At 36.4% G+C, this 27,399-nt stretch overlaps 1 protein-coding gene across 12 annotated transcripts in view; it reads left to right on the top strand.

Annotated features, from left to right (window-relative positions):
* Positions 1-27,399, top strand: part of ZBTB20 (zinc finger and BTB domain containing 20) — an 858,187-nt gene that overhangs the window by 457,120 nt on the left and 373,668 nt on the right. For all 12 annotated transcript variants that reach the window (XM_065942514.1, XM_065942523.1, XM_065942509.1 and 9 more), the window contains one exon: positions 11,042-11,089. The gene's annotated coding sequence lies outside the window, so the exon portion shown is untranslated. The remainder of the gene's footprint in view (positions 1-11,041; positions 11,090-27,399) is intronic.

Below are 27,399 nucleotides of genomic sequence, written 5' to 3'. Positions count from 1 at the left end.
AAAGCTGAGCTGTTAAAAAATTATTAAGAAAAATGTCCCAGAGGTCCTGAGAATAATATGTCACACACACACACACTAATACAGTTGTGAAAAATTCATTCCAAAAACCTATAGTGTGTGAAAAATGGAGCATACTCTCCATTTTGTTAATTATTTTGAAAGAATACTTCCTAGCAATGTATAAAGTTGGTAAACTCAATAGTACTTCAAACTAAAGACTTTTCAAAACTGCTCTTACTTACTTGATGTGTTCTAATGTTATTTTCAACAAGTGTTTATTTATGAGTAGTGTAAAATAATATGTCTACATATAAAAGATTCACTATAGAAAAGCAGACTTTTGAAAAATAACTGTTTGCCAGATTAACATAGTAAAACTTTTCGTCTACACACACCCACACACATACACACACGCACATTCCGTTTTTCTTGTTCTTTGCTTCTTTCCCTTTGTCCTGGCCTAACATATTCAGATTTTGTTTAGATTTTGTCAAGTACTTTATAGTAATTAAAATTTTGACAAGGAGTGAAAAAATGTATGCACACAAACATGTATACACAATGTAGACTTACAGCATTATGGCTTATTTAGCTTAAATATTTTTGGACTAAAATTCTGAAGAAAATTATATGTATATATGTATACATATATACATAATATATATACATATATACATATATATGTATATATACATATATACATATATATAATACATATATATATACATATATATGTATATATATACACACATATATATATACAATACATATATACATATATATATAATAATATATATATAATATATATATATAATTATATATATATGTATATATATACACATACATATACATGCGCACACAGACACACACACACACACACACACACATGCTTCTCCTTTACTTATTCTTTGTTTCGTTCCTTTCCTCCTGACTTAACAGATCCATTGTTTAGACTCTGTCAAGTACTTCATAGTACAATAATTATCATAAGCTTTGGCATAAAGAAAAAATGTATGTAATACACGTAGACACAAATATACATACATAGATACAATCAATTGTTAATATGCTAATCGTCAAATTTTAATCAAATTTTATTATATTTTTTACCTTTATTCAGTATAAATCTTTAAAGGAATTTTTAGAAACACTCAAATAGCTGGTGTGATCGAAAGATTCCTGAGAAATTGTGCATTTCTTTACCTTTGATAAGGAACATTTTCCAGATATGAATTTGGAAAACAAAGACTTGTCATAGCCGAGAGCAAAGCTAGAATCTATTTTCTTTTAGGAGTCATTTATCCTTCCCACCCCCTACTTGGGACTTTTGGTGGTTCTCATCATTGGTGTAGAGAATTTTTTTTGGTTAGATGGCTTCATATTCTGTTCCTGGCCTTGTGGTACATTACGCTATCTATGAACCACTATGGGAGTCCAATATGTCCTAACTCTTCTCACCGCAACTTTTTAATTAGCTGTATCCTTAAGCAAATTAAGCTAACAGCTCTGTAACTAGGTTACTAATCTATGAAACTTAGGCCAGTCTTAATTCACAGGGGATTTGTATTAAATGAATGATATCGTGGAAGGATGTAGCACATAATATGTATTCAATAAATGCTAGTTTGCTTCTGGCCTATTAATTTTAACTTCTGTCTGGGACTTCCTCCTCCTAACCCTTCTCACCATTGTGGCTAGCATCATGCTATAGACATTAACCAATGCTAAAGACATAGGAATAAGGCATTTAAAAAATTATTGATTATTATAGCTACCCTGGTAATGGGCTTACAAAGAAGGAGATCTAAGGAAACCACCAGGAATTTCTGCCTCCTGTAATTGTAATGTTTTCTAGTCAACAAATAGAAATGGTAGACTTTTACCAAAGTATTGCCAGAATCCTATTCATATCAATAAAGTATAATGAAATATCTATCCAAGTGATGTACATTAAGTCTTTTGAAATAATAAAACATCCACTTATTGCCCATCCTTGTACCAACTTCATATCCTTCTTTCCACAGTGGATGTTACTCACTTTTGCTCAGCATAGATTAGTCTCCTTGATTAGCACCTACTCTTTTAGGGCGAGGTGTGCGACCAGAAAGGGCTTCCCAGGTGGCACAAGTGGTAAAGCACATGCCTGCCAGTGCAGGAAGCTTGAGATGCGAGTTCGATCCCTGGGTTGGGAAGAACTCTGGAGGAGGAAATGGCAACCCACTCCAGCATTCTTGCCTGGAGAATCCCATGGACACAGCAGCCTGGTAGGCCATGATCCATGGGGTCACAGAGGCGGACACAACTGAAGTGACTTAGCGCACATGCATGTGCAGTCAGAATCCAGATGGCATTGTTATTGTTCAGCTGCTCAGTCATGTCCAACTCTTTGCAACCCATGGACTGCAGCATGCCAGACTTCCCTCTCCTTCACTATTTCCCAGAGTTTGCTCAAGTTCATGTCCATTGATTTGGTGATACCATCCAACCGTCTCATTCTCTGTTGCCTCCTGCTCCTTTTGCCCTCTATCTTTCCCAGCATCAGGTCTTTTCCAAAGAGTTGGCTCTTTTACATCAGGTGGCCACAGTATTAGAGATGTCATTGAAATGGCTAAATAGTTGCTGTATACCTTCTTTGTTAAGGAATAAGCAGGGAGAAAAAAACAAAAACACAAAAACACCTCCCACTCTAAGATATCTAGAGCTGCATTTCAGCCTAGAGCCAATCATTTTAACTTAATTGTAAAGCCCACAGGAGTTAAGCTTTATAGAGGAAACAATGACACAGTCTAAACGATTCTTGCAGCAATGTCCTTGTTATACAGAGATCTCTTTATCGGATCTAAGCTCACTCAGACTTCACTTTCTGTGTAACTGCAGATTTAGTATGCAACTCTCTGTCTTTTTTTGGCATTCAGAGTTTGGCCAATGTCATTAAACCACATTAAGTCACTAGGATTTCTCTAGATCTCTTCCTGCTATGCCACAATCAGTCTCAAAATAGTTGTGACTGTGGAATAAAAAGAAAGAAAAGGAAACAGAAAGGTGACCTGATGTGGTAGAAAAATGAGTGGTCGTGTCTGGAGATTGTGAGCCTTTGCCCTCTGTCTTGGATGAGATTCCTGTAGCACAAGGCCCAGTTTCCTCCCCGGCAGTTTGGAGGTCTAGACAGCTGTAACACAGGCAGAGCCTACAGCTGTAGCTTACCCTCAGGTTGTCAGCACCTTGTTTTAGTTTTTAAAACATTTAAATGTATACCAAATACCTATTTTTTGTATAGTGCTAAATCCAAACCTCTTCTTCCTTTAAGATTTCTGAGACTCTCAAAACACATTTAAAAAAAATTATTTTTATGAAGACTAATAAATAAATGTAGAAGCAGATAAAAAGTGAGGAAAAGGGAAGAATTTTAAGCCAGTGTGTTAGTCACTCAGTCGCGTCTGACTCTTTGCGGCTGCATGGATTGTAGCCCACCAGGCTCCTTTGTCCATGGAATTCTCCAGGCAAGAAGACTGGAGTGGGTAACCATTTCCTTCTCCAGGAGATCTTCCCAACTCAGGAATTAAAGCCAGGGCTCCTGCATTGCAGGCAGATTCTTTACCATCTGAGTCACCAGGTAAAGCCGGGTATAGAGATAAATGAGTGAGAAACAGAGTAAGAGAGACTCAATCCAAAGGTCTAAAGAATAAGGAGGAAGAAAAAGAGGAGGAAGAGGAGACTCAGGTTAAAGATGAAAAATTATAAGATAGCTTTGAGGGGAACATTTTACATAATGTAAGCAGTCTTTATCTTATAAAAAAAAACTTTTGAAAGCTCTCTTTATAGCATTTAAAATAAGATTCACTTTATGCAACTTTGACTTACTCTGTCCTGTGGAGAAATGAACTGTGAACCTTAGGTACAAGTCTCAGCTCTGTCTCAAAATATAAACTCCTGAGAAAATTATCTTCTGAGCTTCGTAATCTTCACATACAAAGTAAGGGGTACAGGCATATTCTCATCCACTTTTAAGAATCCATGAAATGAAACAGTACATGGAATGATCTTGTTGACCTGCTGCTTGGATGCTTGTTGAAGGAAGTTCTGAATTAGATTAGATCATACTAATGATCAAAAAAAAAAAAAAAAAAAAAAACCTTTTGGAAGTTTTTACTGATTTGTACATGCTTAGTCCCAGATGAGTTAACAAGAAGGTAGTTCCACTTTATAAAAAGTACTATGGCTACCATTGCCAAACACACTTTAAGTTAAATCTTCAACTGGAATATTATACTTGCAACTCTTTCTCTAAAGGTCTTATTCACCAATTAGCTGAAAGATGGCATTTCTGACTTTCTAATCCAGAAATTTAAAACTCCTGTGTAACCAAGAAAATGGAAATCAGTACATTCTTGGTTGCCTTTCTATTAATTTAAATTTGCATAACCTAATCAAAACTCAACCTGCCTTGCCCTTCAACAAAAAGCTATATTTTCCCCCATTACTAAATGGCTACATTCTTCTCAGGATTTTTTAAAAGATGAATTATGTTGCTATCCCATGACTTTTCCTTTAGAATGTGTCCATGGAAATTAAAATGGATTTTTCTGTGCTCAAGACTGAAATGAAAAATAGTCCAAAGGGATGGTGGAAATGAACACAAAACTTTGCTGATATTACTAGTATTACAATTTTGTTAAGCTTTGTTTCTAATAAAATGAAATTAAAGTCAGCTGATCCCCAAATAACTGTTTGACAGTTTATCTGCATCATTATTTTGTGTCTACAGTCTAAGCACAGCCTAAGATTTCCTGTAAATCTTTGGCATATATTTTCTGAAGCTTTTCTACTATACTATTCCTACCGAGCCGCTTCTTCCGTAATCATTTTACTGTATCAACAAGTATTGCTGAACATAGAGAATGTGCCAAGCACTGTGCTAGGTGCTAGGTATAAACTGTGTGCACATGGCTGCCAGTCATTGAATCATCCTTGAAAAATGGATGGAGTAGGCATCTATTTTTATTTCCTAAGCTGAAATGGGAGAAAAGTTAACTTTGGAAGATCAGAAATGTAACCTCAAACTCTTGTTCTTTCCTTTAGGTGACCTCTGGTGATTTTTTTCTAGTCACCATTTGCAAACACATTCAAAAAGGGTACAGGCTCCCTGCCTTGCTCTCTAACTGGCTGCTAATAAAGAGAATTTCTGTTTCTTTTTATCACTTTAGTGATTGTCCTCAGCCATAGGAGGGCACTCAGGTACAGGATGGTCCTGTGCCTAGCAGCACAGTCAACATCACCCATACTTTCTAGCCTCAGCTCTGGGAACTCATTATGTGGCACAAGAAGCATCAGACAGGCTCAGAGGACTGGAGCTGTCTGTAGTCATCCAGATTAAAAGTTAATTTTAGGCACTCTCCATAAGCACAATATTAGAAATTATTGAAATTTCTCTTATAAGCATCTTCATCAGTTTAGAATCTTTTCTCATTGACCATTTCTCTTTCATTGCCCTATATTGGGCTATTCTGTTTAGTCAGATAATGTGTATATATACCTTCTTCCAGGGCTTCCTTGGTGGCTCAGCTTGGTGGCTCAGCTGGTAAAGAAGCCGCCTGCAATGCAGTAGACCTGGGTTCGATCCCTGGGTTGGGAAGATCCCCTGGAGAAGGGAACAGCTACCTACTGTGGTATTCTTACCTGGAGAATTCCATGGACTGTATAGTCTATGGGGTCACAAAGAGTCGGTCGGACATGACTGAGCAACTTTCACTTATACGTTCTTCCAAAGTAAAATAGTGATCTATTCAAAGATTTCCATATGCATTCTTCATGCATTTTTAAAGGGGAAGGGTAAAATTGAAGATATTTCTCTTTGCCCTGGTGATATCTCTGTGTGTTTTTCAAATGATATCTGCTATTAGGTAAACTAGTTAGACCATAGCATTGGCTAGCACAGGTATGGATTCCCTAAGGTATCGAGAGAATGACAACAGGAGCATATGGAGAAGGCTGACAGTGTAGTGGAATTGCTTTCAAGTGATTTTACACATTAGTACTTTCAGACACTCTCCTGCCAGTAATCCTCATTAGAAATAAGATCAGAATATTGGGGTCAGTAACTCAAATCCGTTTTTTTGAGACCTGAACAATAACTGAAAATCAGAGCTAAAGGGAGTAAGAATGAAACTATTCCAGATATTAGAATTGTTTCTCTAATTGAGTCTTACTCTCTCCCCTCTGTTTGGTCTTTTTTGCCTCTCCCTGTTTCTCTCTCTATCTTTTTTCTTCCCTGCCTTCCTGCTCCTTTCTTTTTAGTGTTCTGAATTCATTAGATGGCATAGTGTAAATCAATAGTAAACGCTAACCGCCTACTCTGTACTCAGTTACGCAACATCGCATAACCGGTACACAGAGACAAAAAGGGAAAAAGCACACACAGCCTTTACATTCAAAAGCTCTTGCATAATTTTACTTTTCCACAGCCAAAAAGAAAAAAAAAGGAAATAACAGATGGGGAAAACTTACAGTTTTTTTTCCCCTTTTTTCAGACTGTTGAGAGGGGAGTTAGCTAACATTCATGAACATTTCTAGTTGCCCTGAGCTGCAACAAAACATCCCATAATTATCAGTGCCTTCACTGGCTTTAAAACAAGATTTTGTGACCCTCCATGATGTGGTAAATTTTCCAGGTAACATAAGACTAAAATTATTCTGAGGTGTTTAATGCTGACTTGGTTTTTACTTATTTTGTGAAAAATCAACAACATTTAAAGTAAGAAATGAATTTTAAAATAGAAAGGATAAGGAAGACAGCTGTGTGTGTGTATGTGTGTGTTTTCATTTGAAATGTATCCTGATGTAATATTTATGTAAAAAGCTGGTTATATAAACCCTGTCTTTCTCTTGCTTTTTACTTTGAGGGATGGATAAAGCCCTACAGTTTTTTTTCTCGTGACAAAGTATATTCAAACCCAAAAGTCTTAATGAAAGAGAAAAAATCTAGATGCTACAGCAGACACTTAATTCAAACTCCCTACAGAATTCATCCCTTAAACAACAGATCCATTTAAGAACTTGTAGTTTCTGGAATTCTCATTTAAAACTTTCTGTCGCACTATTCCCTGAAACACCTTTGGATTCATTGCACTGCCTTTAAGTCTCCAATGTATAATAAAAGTTTTTTGGTTTTTTTTTTTTTTTACTTTGTAGTTCTTCACTTCTTTCCTACACCCCCTACTTTTTCACTGAAGTAACTCCCTTCCCAAATGGGAACATGGTGAGATTTGTATGAGGTTGATTAGTCTTCCTTCCCTGTTACAATAGTTTGTTTCCCTTAACTGGCTGATGTCCTCTGGGTACCAGACGTTTGTCTGATGAGGGAGGTTAGAGGTCTTTGGAGGTTTGTTTTGGTCTTCCCTTTCAGCTTCTGCCTATCAAATGGTCTTAAAATGGATGCAAAATGCTAGAGAGCACAGCGTTAGGCACTCTGAGGTTTATGCTAGAGGAAAGTAAGATCAGGTATGTAAGGAGTAGTGTGCTAGTAATTCTGAGGGTTCTTAATGCAATCAGGGTAGGTGAAACCAGGCGGAGAGGATGGATCTGAGTAGAAACTACTGAAGCTTTTGATCACTGTGTATTCGGGATCAGTATCATTCCTTTAGATCATATTTACTTCTGGATGGTAAGGCTGTATGGAATTGGTTCACTTGATTTACTAAAGGAAGGAGGTAGATTTTTCTCTACTTTTTATAAAAGATTCAGGCTATTTCCTAGTTTGTTTGACTTTCTCTTATATGTTAGCTATTGAATTTTGGATTCCTTTTGTGTGGAAAAGCCTGGTGCATAAAGATAAAAATCAAAGCCAGGAGAGTTTTGTCTGGTTTTTCAGGTTTCATTATCTAAACATGTGGTTCACTGTTGTAACAACTGAATGATCAAGATCACTGGGGTTATAGTATCTCTGTATGTGTGATGACATGGGCACATCTTTTGTTGTCTGAATATGAATAATGACTAAGCTAGCATATGTTTTTAAAGTATTTTGTAAATACATTTCCTTTCAGATTTTTTTCCTTGAAAGAATCTATAGTTCAGACAGATTTGTTTGTGTAAACATAATGAAAATTGGTCACAATATTCTAGTCTTTAAGCAAGATATTCACATATATATTTACACATATATCTTTTCTGTGTCCTTCATATTTTTAATCTTTTTTATTAATGTACAGCTGAGCTACAGTGTGTGTTAGTTTCAGTTATATAGCAAAGTGATTTAGTTATATATAATTCTTTTTAAGATTCTTTTCTCTTTTAGATTATTTTCTCTTTTCTCTTATAGATTATTATAAAATATTGAGTATAGTTGCCTGTTACTGTACAGTAGATCCTTGTTGGTTATCTATTTTATATATATATAGTAGTTATATGTATAACATATATATATATATGTTAATCCCCAAATCCTAATTTATCCCTTTCCCCTTTTCCCCTTTGGTAACCATGTTTATTTTCTATGTCTTTGCATCTATTTCTGTTTTGAATATAAACTCATCTGTATTTTTTTTTAAGGTTCTACATATAAGTGATATCATATATTTGTCTTTTTCAGTCTGGCTTACTTCACTTACTATGATGATCTCTAGGTCCATCCGTGTTGCTGCAAAAGGCGTTATTTCATTCTTTTTATGACTGAGTTGTATTTCATTGTATAAATATACCATACCTTTATCCATTCATCTGTCAATGGACATTTAGATTGTTTCCATGCCTTGGCTATTGTAAATGGTGGTGCTATGAACATTGGGGTGTGTTAATCTTTTTGAATTGTGGTTTTCTCAATTGTAACTGAGTGTGGATTCCAATAGGCAGTTTTGTATGTGTGTACTTGTTTATCAAATTGAATACTGCACCATGTAAAATGTTTCTTTATAATGTAATTTTAGCATGATTAATCATCTGTAGCCAAGCACTTAGTTTTGGTCTACAGTTCTGTATACAGGGAATCATTTAGAATACCCTAATTTTCAAATGGGTTTGCTTAAATTTAAAAGAAACCTTATTCCTTTATGGAGGAGCATTTTCTTGATTGTCAAAAATATTTGGAGCTATCTGGTTATCAAAAGAGTAGGGAAAACGTCTTTGAGTAAAACATCTTTGGACTTTTTCCTGCCTCAGTTTATCAGAATAACTTTCAATTCCCTCTCAGTCAATTTTTGCACTCTCTAAACCATACTTAGGGCAAAATTGACCTTTCAATGCCCCATGAATTCCAGTTGCTTTTGAACTGCACGCTTTTTTGGTTGTAACCACGGCCCTGGGAACTTGTAAGCTACTTCTAGTTTTTCTTCTGCAGTATGGAATCCAGGCCTAGGAAGGGTTGACAAGCCTAAACTTTCTATTTTCAGGCATACAGGAAGATAGGGCAAGATTTAAACTTCTAATTTTTCAGAAGTCCTTCACAACTCTTTTAACCTGGCTTCTCTTTGCTATTGGCAATAGTAATAGATATTTTAAATGTTGCAACAAGAACCTCAGTCACTAACTTGCTCTTCCATCAAGAATCACTCCAGTTGTGCCCAGCACATAGTAGCTGCTTTAGGAATATTTTACCATGTTTTGGTGAGCTGCAGTGACTGTCCCCTCTTAGTGCTTTATGCAAGTAAGCAGTAAGCCATGATAGTAGTAAAGGGGTCAGGTGAGATCAAATACAGTGCTCTTCAGACTTCAGTCAGGGGTGGTTACCCCATTTTACAAGAAAGCCCTTATTATCTTGTCTCTATCTTTTCTTAAAAAATAACAAATTGCAGAAAGAAATTTTATATCTTTCCTGGAGGTCCTTTTTAATGGTCAGTGATACACAGACCATTGGATCGTTTAACAAACATAATTTTGAGCAAGGTACTTTAGGGATCCTTATTGAGTTTCATATGCAGATGTGTTAGGGCCATATGATTATGGGTCTCAAATATACTCCTCTTATACTCTGCCACAGGGTCTTTTGAATCTTGACTTTACTCATTTTCCTTAGGCAATTATTTTTTAGGCTTCTTTTATTTATATAAGTCGTAGGATGATGACAGATTTTATACAGAATTCTTCTTTTATAATGTTTCATTATCTTTAGCTACAGTAACTCTTGATCTTTCTAAATCAATTTTGGCTCAAGTTATCATTCTGGTTATTTTCAGGGCTTCATTCTGATGGTGATATTGTGGGTGGGAGGTGATCTCTGGTAAAACTGTCTGTGGCATCTCCATTATAAAAGCAGTGGAAAGACCTCCATGTGGAATTGTTGATAGACTTGCTTGTTAGGGAAGCAATTTTTAAAATGCAGATTATATAATATTTGGGGATTTTGTTGCTCCACAGTAGAAGCTTTTTAAATGTTAATTTGGGGTTTGTTTTGTTGCTCTGTGACTTAGCATAAAAGGTTTTGGTTTTAAAAGGTTTCAGTTCACTCATTCTAGTTGTCTTACAGGACTTGGAATATAATGCTATACATTTATTTATACTCATGAAAAAGGATAAGGCCAGTAACTCACAACTCATGAAACCAGGGGTAAATAATCCATAGCTTGTTCCACCACTCTTGCCACAATATTTATATCCAGAACACAAGTAACAAACAACCCCAAACAAGGAGAAACCAGTTTGTTTTTATTTACAAAATGTTTAATCAAAAGTACAGTGAAGTTCAAATGGAGCTGCAAATCCTGGTGGTTCACAATGGTTTGATTTATTTTTTTAAACAGACCATGGATAATTAACCATAAAACATAACTTTCTCAACACAAGTTACAGTGAATTACAGAAATAGGCAGCAAGTCATTCACAACTGGTTGCAACTGGTTAGAACCTTAAAGTTAAAACACACAGGCAAATAAAAAAGCCCTTTTTCAGGGTGCAGTTGTATTTTCATTCCCAAAGGGGAGCATCCTTTATTTTTATATAATGTCAGTATGTCAGTGTCCTGAGTGAGAAGTAAATGTGTTATTTTCTATGATTGCCATGTTGTCATACATTTTACCAATACCTAGCACTAATGGTATTCTTTTAATTTCAGAATGCTTCACCATCACTAACTGGATATTCCTTGTGACATTGCTGTCTGGTAAGCATCTTTTCATCATCTCTAAACGGCGGCCCAAAATATTGAGGTGCACAGAAGTCAAGTATACTTCTCCCAACCTCAGAAAGAATTAGACCTAAAGCAGTGGCGAGTCCACCACCTCAAGTGCTAAATTTGAACAGAAAGCATTTTGACATTGATGAAGGGTACCTGTTCCAATTCCTATTTATTCACTTGAAATACCATCATTTAGAATGATACGAAACATGGTCTTAAGAACCTATCGTCACAGAGTTCAGCAAACAGTTTACACTGATTTTGCTGCACGGGGGAGGAAGTATTCAAAAGACTTGCTTGAAAAACTCTCCAGAGATAATATATGTCTATTTCCAAAGGAGTCTAGTTCCAAAGGACAGAGAAGGTGCTTTGGTGAAGCTGAGCATGGATGTTTCCATGTGGAACACTGGGTGTTTTTGCCTTATGCAGACAAAATTCTCCAAACATATTTTATGATGTTTTGAATTACCTGCTGTTTTTTGATGATATGCTACAAATGTGAAATGTATTTGCTTCATGTGAATCAATGATTGCTCCTGTGTATACCCACAAACACAAGGGACATGAACAACCCTCACCACTATCACCAACATTGCCAGTTAAGTAAGAGGATCAACATCAAGGCTGCAAGGGAACCTAGGTTTGAAACGAGGTCTATGTGTCTTGTGGTGAGAATTTGTAAAGTTTTAAAATTCAGAGTTTCAAGGATTCTTGAGAGTTCAGTGGCTGGGAGGAGAGTGCAGGGAATATTGGTAGAACATCATCAAGACAAAACCTGAAAGAGCTGAGTGTGCTAGAGATTAGCCTGCATAGAAATGCACTGACAGTTACACCAGAGAGGAAAGAGTGAAAGGGTGACTTGCCTGGCATCTGAATATATTCTGCCTGGCCCCGGCCAGGCCTATTTAGTTATGAACATCATATTCTCCACAATTTTAGCACCTATACTGTTGACTTCTATTTATATGAATGTGCATAAGATGAGGAAAATAATCTCTTGGGTAATAAAGACAGCTTTCTAGCAGAGACTTGGCATGTCTATTGCACGTAATCTACAGATGTCACTGTATCTTGGTTTCTAGTCCTATTGTACGTCTGTCTGTCTGTACACTAGATAGGCCTCTGTGCCTGTGTGTGTTACTCCGTTTTGTCAGTTTCCCATAGCTAGACCACCTGGTATACACCCGGATCCACAAGGATGAATGCTTCATTTTTGTTTCTTCTTCATTTTTGTTTCTAGTTCTATTGTACAGCTATCTGTCTCTCTGAAGGTACCCACCTTGCCAGTGAAGGTCATAAGCCTTTAAGTTGTAACTCCCTACTCTCACTTCAAACTTTGCTTGTTATGCTGCCCGAAAAGAAACTCATATCAGTGTGAATGTTTAGAACTCAAGGGAGAGGCTCATTGGGTAACTTTAGTCATTCCCGTTGCATTCATTGTGAAATGATCTCATCACAAAATGGCCTAAATTTCACACTCTTTCTGGCTTGCAAAGAAGCCAGTTCCTCTCCTATTTCTATCCAACACACAGAAAGCTCTTTATGTTTCTATGATCAGATAAAATCTGATGAATGTATTTGACATCTAGGTATGAAGATTTAAACTATCAGGGCAATTCTGGGTGTTTGTAGATTCTCTGTTTTAGTAAGTGAAAAGCTCCTTCGGAAAGGAGAGCACATCTTATCCACTAATGAATAAATATTTATTTTCATTTTAAAATGATACATGCTTATTAAAAATAATTTGAAGAAACACATTGGAGTAAAATGAAGAAAAATTAAAGTAATTATTTCTATAATTTAAATCCAACCATTAATAACCATTTGATATATTTCTTTACTCTCATTTTCCCCTGAGGATATATTTTTTAAAACGTGCTGTAATCATACTTTCCATATAATTTTATGTCCTGCTTTCAAAATTTAACCTAAGAATTCTACATGTAATTACATAGTCCTTAAAACCATCATTTTAAATAAATATATACTGTTTCTGAAGAAGGATAGCTTACTTAACCTAAATGTCCAAAGTATTTTCTTATTTTTGTTTTTATGTTTTGTTTCCCTAATCTTATATATAAAAAGTAAATGAATCAATCAATAAGTAAATGAAAGTTCAAATCAGTATAAATTTTTAAATTGTTTATTATGAAAATTTTTAAGTACATGAGTGTAGGCAGATCGCTGCCATGAATCCCATGTACTCATGACCCAGCTTGCACAGTGACGATACCCATGACCTATTGTTTTCCTGTGCTACTTCCATGTTTTTCTGAAGCAAACCCCAGTCATTATAGCATTTAACCCATCAATATTTCAGGTCCATTAGAACCTTCTACATTTTAATGTTAAAAACAATTCAGATCATTATATAGAGGAGTATTTTTCTTCTGAGTATTATTGTCATATTTTCTGAAATGTAAACATTGATCATAAAATCACAGACATGTGCTTCACAACATTTTAATGCACATCTGTAAGCCAAAGGGCAATTTAGTTGACTACAGAGATATTTTACAAGTTTGGCTAGGTTTCTTGGATGAGTGTTTTTGGGGAGCTTTTTTTGCGGGGGTTTCCTTTGGTTCAAACTTAGGATGATGATTTACATGTTAGATCAATGCCGCATTAACTACGCTCATCATTGGATATATTCTGTGCTGTATATAATTCCATATTTGAGGTGAAAGGAAACATAACCCTCTGAGTACTGAGAAGTCCAGCATGGCTGCGCCCAACACATCCTAGATAAGCATGGCGAACCTACTTAAACCAAATGTAACATCGGATTTAAACATTTATAGGTTTTTTTTTTATTTGTTTTAATTGGCCAAAACAAAAGGCTTCTTCCTAAGGGGACACTTAAGAAATCTGTAAAGGGAGGAATTATACATTAATGGTATGAATAACTTTTCAAAAAAAAGCACTATGTCTGGGAAAGTGAGCATAGAGGGAGATGGTGCTTTGCAGAACAAAGGGTGCTCATTGCCTCTGTGCCTGTGTGTATTACTCTAGTTTATCCTCAGAATATTTAAAGATCCTCAAGTCAGTTTCTGATGGCTAAACCACCTCCTATACACCCAAATCCACACGAACGAATGCTTCATGCAACTAGGCTGTCAACAGAGAACCAGTGGTGAAGGTTTTATCCTGCCTGGCTGTCTTTGACCTGCAGGTCAGTGACTGTTCCAACAGGTGTATTCCACTCATCAGAGATTCAGGATGTGAGTAACTGCATACCATCCTGCATCAGTATAAACTGGATTTATGTGTTACTCAGGTCTATTTAATCTCAGGAGCACATTTTCCATTGGCCTCGAAAGTGAGTAGCTGGAATATTAATGTGTCTTAACCCTTAGAGGAAAAAAAAAAAAAAGAGTTCCTTCACTGCACTAAATCTAGAAAGATATGAGGGTTTGCAGTATGGACACATACAGAATATTTTTGAACAAAGTTGGTGGAGGAAAGCACATGGCAAAAAAAAAGAAACAGAAGAAATAACATAAGCAATAAACTGTCTCAAGCAAACAGAAAACATCTGTAAAAATTGCTAGACTGGATGGTGTCACAATACAAACTATTTTTTTTTCCATCTCATGTCTTTTTCCCCTCAATCTTCTGATCATTTCTGTTTTTCTTTATCCTGGCCTGGCATTACCATCATTATAATGTCCTCAAAAGATCAGGAATGTACCTGACAGCTTGGCATTGAAGCAGGCATTCCAGGAAAAGATAGGTAGGATCTAGCTACTATACTGTTTTAAAGCTACTACTATTTCACCATAACCCAAAATACCCGTATTTGGAAAGAATTAGCTTTTCATCATTATTTTAAGGTTGATATTGCCAACACAACAACTGAAATAAAGGCATAACTTTTCACTTTTTCCTTCATTCTCTCTTACATGTGGTGTTGGATTATGTAGCTCATGTCATATAAACCTAGAATATAAACTGGGTTTTAAAGAGAAGAGGAAGTTTACCCATAGTTCTTTCTAGCTAAAATATTATTCATTATGCCCAAGTGAACCTTAAGTGTCTCATCACAATAACAGATACTATTATTGTTACTACTATGCTTAATGATAGTGTTTGATTCTTGGTGTGTGTGTGTAGCATTTTCTTATGCTTGGCCTTGGGGTCTGGTGTTTATTAAATTCTTACATTTGCTATAAAACGACTCTTCTTGAAATAAAGTAGTATTCCATATTCTCTACCTCCTTCCCTGTAGTATAGTTCAAAATCATGGTTGGATGATTCTGCTTAAATAGGGCTGGAAATTTTTTGCAAATGCCCCCATCAAGCCAAGACTTTAATTTAGACTCAAATACAGATAGTTACAAAAGGAAAAAAAAAAATGTTTTGTTCATACCATCAGACCCATCTTTCAAGAAGCTGGCATATTTTTTGGATAAATTTTATTAGACTTATAACATACAATCATGCGCAGTTAACACAAGGATGGGAATTATGGCATGCTTTTACTGAGATAACTTTGGTGATTCTCCCTTACCTGGAGGAGTGAGAGAAGGATGAAGACTCCATTCAAGGCAAAGATATTTAAGGAGAAACTTTGCAGCCAGCTCAGTTCTTTTACATTGGAAATGCCGAGAAGTCTTCATTGTTTTACCCTTCACTAGAGATTACTCAAAGTCTGTGATATATAGAACTTCCTTTGAGATGGTCTGCTTTTGAGGGGACTATTCCATTAGCAAACCATTCTGGGCTCCATAGAGAACTGATTCTATTTATTTTATCCTATGCTACGAAATATTCTTAAGATGCTGTTGATGTATACTTTTTTATCAAAAGTCATTTGCTTTTGAGTTTTTAATAGCCATTCTATGAATCAACCAACCCCACTGGCTCAGGCAGTAAAGAATCTGCCTGCAGAAATTACTGGTGACCCTGGTTCAATCCCTGGGTCGGGAAGATCCTCTGGAGAAGGAAATGGCAACCCACTCCAGTATTCTTGCCTGGGGAATCCCATGGACAGACGAGCCTGGTGGGTGACAGTCCGTGGAGTCACAAAGAGTCAGACTTGACTGAGTGACTAACGCTTTCACTATGAATCAACCTGATGTATTTGTGGTGTGGAGATCTATAACCACTGAATGCTAAGTTTAAAGACTTTTATAATTACTTACATAAAGACACGTTAGCTTTTAACTCTTCCTCTCTCTTTATCCACAAACAAATTGATTGGATAATCGTATATGTTTATTGTTGTTGTACACAATGCACATGAAACAGGAAAGAGGAAAGGCTATTTGTAACAGGTAATTACAATGGCAAAATTGTACTTTCTTTAATTGTTCTCATTTTCTAATGTCTGATTACATCAAGACCTACACTCTAAGAAGTATATTTCAGTTTTGCTAAGAAAATGACAGAGGAGAAAGATAAATCCAGTTCTATAAAGTGATGTCAAGCATAAGTTGGCACAACTACAGTTATCAGTAGTTCATTCAAACTCTATTCCTCCACTCTGGTAGGACTTTGATTTCTGCCCATCCTTTAATAAGGAACCAGAGCAAGGAAGAAGCAGACTTTTTTGGAAACCCTGGGAGATCTGATCTTCTATGAGGACATGATCGGTCTAGTGGATTCTTAGGAGCCTGAGTTATTTCTGGGATGGCTTATCCAGCCTTTTGTGGAATCAGAACTCATACTATTTTCTGTAAATTAAGTTAAAAACTCAGAGGTTAAGTGAATCTTTAAAATTGTCTCCTGATCACCCTTTCAGCAAACTTTTGTTGATACTTACTACGTGACAGGTACATGTGAGCCCATTTCTTTTTTTTTAACCTTCCTAACTCTTTATACTTTTTCACTTATGCAAGGAGAAAATTCCTTTGAGTTTGCAAGAGCCCGTGCATATTTGAGTATAGCCAAAGATTCAGTCTCTTCCAGGAACTCAGGTTGTCACCCTGTGAGCCTGCCTTTGTCTTTCCTCCTAGTTCTGCCTGTGGCGCCTGTCACTAGCAGTCAAATAAGGACAATTTTACCATTCTCTCCTGCTGCTCTGTTTTTTTTTTTTTTTTTTTTTTTTTACTGCTGGTACATGAATTTGTTATTCTTTATAATTCCCTTTGAAGTTGGAAATCCAAGGGGAATCTAAAACCGACCAGATGTTTCTGCTGCTGGGGAAGGAAGAGAGTAAGGATTAAGTTTAACAAAAACTTGGTCTCTAGGAAAAAAAAAAATCATTTCAGCTGGAAATCATCATGCAGTGCATTCATTTGCCTCATATCTGTTAATTTACATTTACTAGTTCTTTATAGACAATATCACCTATCAATTTTCTCTGGGAGCAAAATCATAAATTTGTGAACAAAGGAGTTCGGGTGGTGGTTTGCTCAGGCCTGTTTCCCTTTTGGAGTTTTAGTTCTGTTGCCCTATGCATTCCCTTCACCTGCTTTGTGCTTCACCTGCTTTGTGAGTATTTTCTGTTATCTTTATCATTGTCTTTGTTATTATTGAAGGATCATATCATGTCCCACCAGGCTAGGAGGCCAATTCTGCAGACTCTTCCAAGAGGGTGAGGTCAATGCAGCCTGCCGTGAGGGAGGGAAGGAAAGAAGATTTGCCAGAGTGGAGATTTGCCTTTATAGAGAACTTCATCCTTTTTAGAGATCTGTAAATCAAAACAAGAGCATGAGTGATGAAGACCTTCAGGATGAAGAAGGAAAGTCTTGTGGTCTTTCAAGGATTCAGATAATATTACAGACAGTTTGAATAAACAGATTAGGAAATGGAAAATGATAGGTATATGGAAACACAGAAGAGGGGAAAAAAAGATGTCATCTGTGAGGCAATATTCAAGGGAACTCTCAGATTAGGTGTCCAAGACTTCAAGCCTTAGTGTAAAGTGAAAATTAAAATGAGACTGGAGGTGAGTCTCAGAAACCAGTCAAGGTGTTTTGGTGATGTGCTTAATGCTTCACAAAAGCTCTGGGTCGCAGAGTGGACTTTTCCTCCCCTGCTTCCTGCACAGCATCTGTCACACAGTCCACTTACATTGCTCTCTGGATTTCTCAGGTTTCCAGGAGGACAGAGAAACCTGTGGATAACTGCTTTGCACCCCTTACCTTGCTCAATGGATTAAACGTTTGGAAGCATTCCCCATACCTCATAAGAGATACATACTCATATCTCAGCCTCTATTGCCCTTGCCTATCTTGTATTTAAATAGAAAGTCTGAGTCCTCAATAATTATATTAAGCTTCTTAAACAGCACGTATCAACTGCATACACCATTTTAAGTATTTTTCCAGCCTTTTGAAAGGGAGAGTAGGGAAATAGACAGAGAGAAATCACTTAGCAGCTGATTCACTTATTTTAAGCAGCTTTCCCCATTTTAAAATATAAAAAATTCAGGTCCTGGAACATTGGGTGATTTGAATGTTCTGCAAGGATTTGAAAAAAAAAGATTTTTTAAAAATCATATGTTCCACATTCAGGGACACAGATTTTCAATTTAGTCCTTTAAAAAACAGGTTAAAATAAAAGAGTTTAAATCCAATGGTTTCTCTTCTTCTTTTTCATTTATCGCTATTATTATTTGTCAAAGCAGATGGTATGAAAAGTGTTTATATTGGTCTCACTGATGACAGAGCTTAACCTAATGATCCATGGCTTGGAACTTTGTGTTTCAATAAAGAAAATACTCTTTGAGGTATTTTCCATTCAAATCAGCATCAAAAGTTTTTAATTAACACCATCAGAAATTACTGGACTAAATGCAGGACAGGGTCTCTATGTACCCCATTATTGAGAACAAGACAGCCAGGAGCACCCATTGGGCACATTTGTATTTTGCACTGTGTTTTTATTTACTCATGGAGCAGAGTTGGACTGCATGTTGAGGGGCAGAGCAGCAGAGTGAAACCTGCAGGGTCATTCCTCCCCAGCACTCTCCTCTGATTATTGTCCAGAGTTCTTTGTAATAGTAATTGGTTATAATGTTTGAAATCAGCAAGTCCTTGTCAGCCCAGGAAAGCTTTGAAATCTGGAGGCTTCATACAGCCATCAAGCCTGCCGAAGCCTAATGCTTCTTTGGGTTGAGAGTCTCAGAGCCCTGAGCACTAGTCCTCGGGCTTGGCCCCAATCACCAGTCACCACCCTCCAGAGCGCTCTGTCTTGGAGGACAGCTTTGTTTGAGGCCCTTTCTTTTCCATCACTGAATCCTCTTTCAGAATGTACAGACTGTGGACTGATTATTGGGCATGAGAAAAATGAGAGCAAATGGAATAGACTTGAAGAAGAGGATAAAGAAAAGAGAGGAAAGAAAGGGGAAGAGAAAGCATAAAAAGAAAATGAAGCAGGATATAAGATGGAAAGAGCTTTGTAAATATCAATGTTTGGTTTCTGTGCAACTGGATTTGATGTCTCAGATTGGAACTTACTGACAGAGCCCAAGTGGTCCCTGGGGCTCTTCCCCACCCGCCAGAACTTTTGAAAAGACTTGTCTACTTGTGGTCAAGGGAAGTTACACACGTTCATACAAAGGGCCGTAATGTACTCACATCACCACCACCATAGTTTCTAGGGATTAAGAATAGTCATTTCCTTATATGTTATGATAGAAGAGAGAAGGGTATATATATGTTCTCTTGTAACCATAAAAATATCTATTGTTTAACCTTGGGCCTCCAACCAAAATTCTCCAGAAAACTCCTATACTGCTTGGTAAATTGTAAAATAAACTCACCTTCAGCCTTACAGCAACACAAGAACTGCTTGGGCAGAGTTAATGAAAGTAGATATTGTCAGCAATGATGAAATTTTTATAGAAGCTTAAAGGTCTTAATAACTTTCTATAAATCTTTTCATTTATGTTGAAGCCTTCAAGCTTAATACATTTAGATGCAATCCTTAACCTTTTCTTATTTCTCCTCTACTTTAATACAAAACAGGAACAACAAAAAAAAATACAAACCAGCTACAACAGCACAAATATTATTGCCATGAATTCAGAATGTCAGGAAATTTTCAGTAGGCCCAGTCATGACAAAATGATGCAAAAATACATCACCATTTTTGGAAAAACTCCCCAAAGTAATTCAAAGGTTTCTCTCCTGAAACACAAGGAGATCAATACACATCAATTCCTAGAAGATAATTGGTGAATGAGTGTCAGGATTTTCATAAGAACTGCTAAGAGTCCAATCTTGACCTCATAGCCAGAGAATCAGATAGGCCCATGAGCAAATCATCATTTTTCTGTTTCTTAGCTGGACAGTATCAGAATTTATTACCCCAAAGTTTGACTGCTTGTAGGAACCAGAGACACTTTCTGTGGAATATAATTTAGTAATAAAATTTAGTATATTCTTTTTTTATTTTATTTTATTTTATTTCTTTTTTTTTTAAATTTTTTATTTTTCAGTGGGTTTTGTCATATATTGATATGAATCAGCCATAGAGTTACACATATTCCCCATCCCGGTCCCCCATCCCACCTCCCTCTCCACCCGATTCCTCTGGGTCTTCCCAGCCCACCAGGTCTGAGCACTTGACTCATGCATCCCACCTAAGAATATAATTTAGTAAGTCCATCTAAGCTTTCCTCAACCATTCTTTAGGTCAGATTGTGCTAGATCAGATTTCACAGTGTCTATGCCCCATCCACAGATGGTTACTCTAGTCAAAGTACTGAGCATTCTGTTGTTATCCCTCAGCTCACCTCTAATTTTAACCACACTGAAACAGTCTGTGTTAGCCCAGACTCCAGCCTCTGTAGTGCTCTTCCACATTCTGGCCCAGGGTCTTTTCTGGTGCTGGGAGAGCTCAACAAATCTACATTGGATTTTGGGGAACTAGCATGGCAACATATTTCCCTGTAGGGGTAACTCTTAACCAAAAGAGGAACAGAACTGGAAAAGAAATATTCCAGCCTGTACCAGATGTATATCTTTCGAGGCACTGTCTATACATCTCAGAGATCCTGATGATATTGCACTGCTGGTGGCCTCTTTGACATAGCTTTACTATTGCTAATTCTTCTCACTGATTCACTCTCATCACCGCTTCACTCCTGCCTTCTGAGGTCCCCTTCTCAATTACTATCTGCACCAAGTCCTTGTCCTAGACCCTTCTTTGGAAAGAGCCCATAATGAGACAGGTAGTCAGATGACTTTTTGTTTAATTGGTCAGTTAACAACATCTTCTTTTCTACTGTTTATACTACCCTCAATGAGCTATTGCTCATTTATAGCCTGGTTCCCAAAGCTAGATAGAAACCCCTTTACTCATATCAATAGATTGTAACCTTTGGAGGGAGAGATGTTGGTTATTCATTTGAGGTCTCCCATCTCTAGCACTGCCCTGACACAAGTAAGTAAGTATTCAGTGTTAGTTGGATGTGATGCATAATCTACACAATGATTTTTATTTTCGTATAATGAAATACTCTATTTCAATCAAGTGAGATGTGTCCCTTGCAGCATAGTTTTCTAAATGTTCTCATCTTTTCTGCAGTGATTATTGATCTGCTTCCTAGGAAACCCCTTTCCACACTAATGTCTTCCAGAAAAATATCAGCTAAATCATGAAAGATCCAAAATGAGGCTCTGAGTCAGTGATTATAATGGCTGATACTGTTTGTGTTCTGAATAGTTTATAGTTTTGTAAGGTGTGTAGTTTACCAAACTTTGTAGGATACTTATTGATCCCCTCGGGGAGGCCAAGGGGCAACTGGAACTCCAGAGCTAGTCATATCTGTCCCAGCAGAGCCTCGCTCAAGACTCCAGATCCCTCCCAGTTTATCCCAGCAAGTACACAAAACAAATATTACCCTTTTCTATGTGTGCCATGACATGAAAATGTTTGGAAAGTGCTAGTGTTATGAACTGAATGTTTGTACCCCTCCCCCAAATTCATATGTAGAAGCCGTAACTTCCAATGTGGTGGTAATAGCCCCCTGCTTGCAACTTTATTCAAACCGTCAGGTTAAATACCCTTACAGCCTAATAAGGCAGTATGGCATAGTGGTTAAATTCTATGGGCTATAGAAAAAGAAGTTTTACTACACAGCCATTTACCAGCTTAGTGACTTCATGGGAAAGTTATCTTCTCTATGGCTCAGTTTCCATCCTGAAAAGTGATTAACAATACCGCTAAAAATATTGTTGTGCTTTTCAGTCGTAAGTTGTGTCTGACTTTGCCACCCCATGGACTGCAGCACACCAGGATTCCCTGTTCTTCACCATCTCCAGAAGTTTGGTCAAACTCATGTCCATTGAGTCAATGATGTCATCCAACCATCTCATCCTCTGTCTCCCTCTTCTCCCCTTGCCCTCAATCTTTCCCAGCCTCAGGGTCTTTTCCAATGAGTTGGCTCTTGGCATCAGGTGGCCAAAGTATTGGAGCTTTAGCATCTGTTCTTCCAATGAATATCCAGAATTGATTTCCTTTAGGATTGACTGGTTTGATCTCCTTGCAGTCCAAGAGTCTTCTCCAGCACCACAGTTTGAAAGCATCTGTTCTTTGGTGCTCAGCCTTCTTTATGGTCCAACTCTCATGTCTGTACAGGACTACTGGAAAAACCATAGCTTTGACTATACAGGCCTTTGTTGGCAAAGTAATGTCTCTGCTTATTAATATGCTGTCTAGGTTTGTCATAGCTTTTCTTCCAAGGAGCAAGCATCTTTTAATTTCATGGTTGCGGTAAAAAAATCCACAATCCACAAAATCTACAGTGATTTTGGAGCCCAAGAAAATAAAATCTGTCACTGTTTCCACTTTTTCCCCATTTATTTGCCATGAAGTGATGGGACCAGATGTCATAATCTTAGCTTAGTAGTAATAATATTAATAATAGTATTAATCACCTCCAAAAAATGCTGTGAGGATTAAATGAGTTAATACATCCAGAATGTATCTCTTGTATCTCCTGCAAGAGAGACTCAATAAATATTCCCTATTAATCTATCTTTTAATCTTTACATTAAGATCCCACTGTTCCATGAATGCTTCTATTAAAATATATACCTACATTGATTTCAACTTCTTTGATTTAGAAGTCAATCCTAACAAGTAACATAAATGGAAAAGATTAAGGTTTCTATGCTTTTTAATTCTGGCTCTTCAGCCTCTTAATAATTTGATTAAAATTCTCATATTCAGTTATATTTTTACTTAAAGTGTGTAAACATTAGCCATTTTAGCATTTTTAATAGGATTTAGTGAGATAATATGTTTGAATTCTACAGTCTTGCCTGGACAATAGTTTTGTAAACATTAGCCTTTTCTCTCTTGTGGTGCTATGAAATTGTTTTGTTTGTTTTAATATCTATGTATGTCTATTAGTATCTCTGGGCAGGTAATTCATATACTTCTGCCAGTACCACAGTACATATTAGTTTAAGCCAGTCAATAAATATCTACAGGCTGTATGGAGGCAGTGATATTAAACAGTGAGCTGGTGCAATTCTCCGTTTATCACAAGTTTTCCTGCCTCTAAGATGATATGTACTCTTCAGATGACCCATTGTTGGATTCAATAATAGTAATTATAATGGATTTTTTTCTTAGCCTGTTGATTTGTAGAAGACTTTTATTCAAATGAACAGAAACTTTTCTTTCTTTTTTTTTTTTTTTTTACCAAAGCAGCCTTTAAGTGAAGTGAAGTCACTCAGTCGTGTCCGGCTCTTTGTGACCCCATGGACTGTTGCGTACCAGGCTCCTCTGTCCATGGGATTTTGCTAGGCAAGAGTAATGGAGTAGGTTGCCATTTCCTTCTCCAGGGTATCTTCCTGACCCAGGGATTGAACCCAGATCTCCTGCGTTGTAGGCAGACGCTTTACGGTCTGAGCCACCAGGGAAGATTAAGCAGCCTATATTTTCTACTAAATATGAGCACATAGAATTGTTGATTGAATGAAAAAGTGAAAATAAATGATTGAATGAATGACTGTCTCATTCACCAGTCAGTTACTGAGCATTGGTTCTGGAAGTGCATTGTTTGGACACCATTACTTGGCCAACAGTACGATACACTTTGCTTCTTTTCTGGGATTTTGATTTTTTGTTTTTTGGGTTTTTTTTTTTTTTTTGTAATCTTAGATGAAAGATTCAAGACCACTACTCTCAGGCTGTTTAACAAATAGATTCTGTCAATAGAAGGAGGGAGACTCAGAAACAAATAGCTTCAATATAAAGCAGAATGAAAAGGTGCTATTGTAGAAGGAGTAAAAATAAGTAACGAAGGAAGTCAGGGGAAAAAAATTAAGTGGTTGATCTAAGATGAGTGAGAGGGAAAACTCTGGAAAGAAAATGATCTTTAAGTAGATGTTGGAAAATGAATGAGGTTTTCACCTGGTAGAAAAAAAGAACAAGGCAGTCTAATTAGATGGAACATCAGGAGAACCAGGGTCCAGAGCTGTGACAGAATCTGATGTGTTCAGAAACAGTGAGGAGACTGGTGTAGCAAGACTTTAGGGCTTTAAGGAATTTAGTGGGAGACAAGGCTGTTCAGTTTTCGGGAGTTGATCATAGATGTCTCAGAATGAAGTTCTATTGGTTAATTAATGGGAATCATTAAAGATGACCATAAAAAATATAAAGAATAGTGATATCCAATCTATGTTTTTCAGAAATCATACAGTATTTAATCCATACCGGGCTTTATAGGCACTGAACTCTGGATTAGTTAGAGAATCACACAGTTCTACCCAAAATATCATACCTTTGTATGGTGGACATTTTAGCTAGTGAAAGTGATCCTATATCAAATATGAACTCAACACTAAAGTTATCTTTCTAAAACAAAAGGTTTATTCTGTCATTCTTCATCTTGAAAATGTTTCCTTTTACATACAAAATAAAATATAAAATTTGTTGTATGTCATTACAAAGTCCTTTATCATCCACCAACCATTGGTTTCTCATCTCTGAGAAGATTATGAGTGATGGTGGGAAGTGGTTTTTATAAAGTCCTAGTACATGCCCTCGATATGTAATAGGACCTCAGCTCATGACAGCTATGATTATAATCACTTTATTATCTCATCTCTGTTCTCTCTCACCAGCACCATCTACATACCCCATACTATTTTTCAGATCAATTTGATTATTCTTTGTAGTTTCATTGTCCATTAAATGCCTAGTACATAGTACATACACAATAAATGTAGCTTTAATTAATTAATGAATTTAATATCCTAAGGTCATTCTCATGTGTATGCACTCAGATAAGTAGAGAATGTTCTTCTTCATTATTACATTTTAAATAATTCTGCCTAGGTGAATCATTTAATGACAGAAGTTTAGGAGGCTTTCTTTTATTATAAACTCAATATAACTTAAAGTCATACATAAGAAATAATGATTCTGCAAAGTATACCTGAAGCCTATTGACTTTTGAATTATCCACTTAAATCCTTAAATAGATTTATTTTTAATTCACAGATAAATGAAATACTTTCTGTGCAGAGTTGAAGGAAATATTCACAAAGTTTGTTCATATCAGTGATCATAGTCTCCCATTGCCCTTAAACATTTTCTCTTCCTGATAGTAGTCTTGGTTTTGGTGAGTTCTATGGGTACATTTTCAACTCTTTCTTTTTTTAAAGAATTGAAACACAGTTTTCAGAGTGATGCTGATATTAGTTGATGATGCCAAGGCACCAATGCCGAGTGTATTTTAAAAATTGAATATGCTCTTGTTTTCCTGTTTGTTGATTTTAAAGGAAATCCAAACACGTGAAGAAAAAAAATCAAATTTTGTCAATTTGAAAAGAACAAAAACAGCTAAAACCTTCTTTTAAAATTTTGAAGCTTTTATGAGAATATTACAGACAAAAGATTGTACATGAAAGAATTTTCTTTTAATCAGGTTGCTTTGCCTTTATTTAGTCACTTCAAAAGTCTTTGTCAGATATGAAAAAGAAATATCCTCAAAATGAAGAGTAAATATAATTAAAATGGTTCCTTGCCTTGCCATATAAGCTTCTTATTGGTGAAAATCTATATAAATTTAATACTATGAAACATGGGTTTAAAAGAAAGAATAAGAAAGAGTGGGCAGGGAGGGAATAGGAGAGAGAAAGAAGTTTGACTTTTATAAGAATTGACATAGAAAATGATGGTAAGTGAAATTATATTAAATTCTTAATTACTTTTGATGAGAAAATTTTAGATCCATAGTATTTTTTTTATTGCCAGTATGTGGCATGTACCTAGCACACAGTAATCTCTTTTCAATAGCTAACTAATGAATGAATGATATTATCTAGGCCACATTAGTTTGCTTTATGCCCAGTTTTCCAGTAACAGAAATAATTAAGAATATAGTCAGTTCATCATCAGGACCAAATATTTATTGAATACCTACCTTGCATTCATTCTTTACCAGTTGTATAGGGTTGTGGTTAAAGATTCACATTCTGAAACGCTTAGCTGTGTGACCTGAGGGCCTCAGTTTCCTCTTATGTAAAATGGAGATTTTAAAAGTCCATAATTCAGAGGTTTGGGGAGAATTAAATGAGATATTGCCATAATGCACTTGGCAGAGTTCCAGGCAGATAGTAAGTGCTCACTTGATTTTAGATATTGGTCTAAATACTTTATTACTTATAATATTATAAATACATATATTACCTGACAGAATTGTTAATGAAATTTAAGGAGTTGTGTGTATGTGTATACTTGGTCGCTCAGTTGTGTCCAATTCTTTGCAACGCTACAGACTGTAGCCCACCAGGCTCCTCCGTCCATGGGATTCTCCAGGCAAGAATACTGGAGTGGGTTGCCATTTCCTCCTCCAGGGGATCTTTCTGACCAGGGATCAAACCCAGGACTCCTGTGTCTCCTGTATTAACAGGCAGATTCTTTACCACTATGCCACCTATATTATTATAGTGATGCCTAAGACAACTAAGATTTCAGCAACATATTTTGGAAACAGTTGGAAACATATATTGGCAACAATTGGAAAGCCCAACACAAAACAATGAGAATTCATAATGATAATTTCTGTGAAAAGAAATGCAATCTAATTGGGGAAAGGGATTACATATATATTAAGAGATTAAGCTCAGTAATAATGAAGTTAACATTTATTAATCATTGACCTTCCATTGAGCTTTAAATGTGTGTTATCCCATTTAACCTTCACAACAACTAATGAAATTGGTATTATTATTACAATTTTACATAGGAGGAAGCCGAGGCAGATACTGGTAGAGTTAAACACTGCTGATATATAGGATAAATCTCTTATATATGCCTCCAGATACTGAGCTTTTAACCATGAGTGTTATTCACAACAGGCTATGTGTCAACACATACATAAA

Source organism: Muntiacus reevesi, chromosome 8 (assembly GCF_963930625.1).
Source record: "Muntiacus reevesi chromosome 8, mMunRee1.1, whole genome shotgun sequence".
Lineage (NCBI taxonomy): Eukaryota > Metazoa > Chordata > Mammalia > Artiodactyla > Cervidae > Muntiacus > Muntiacus reevesi.
Note: the sequence above shows the minus strand (reverse complement) of the source record. Positions and strands in the feature narration are given on the sequence as shown.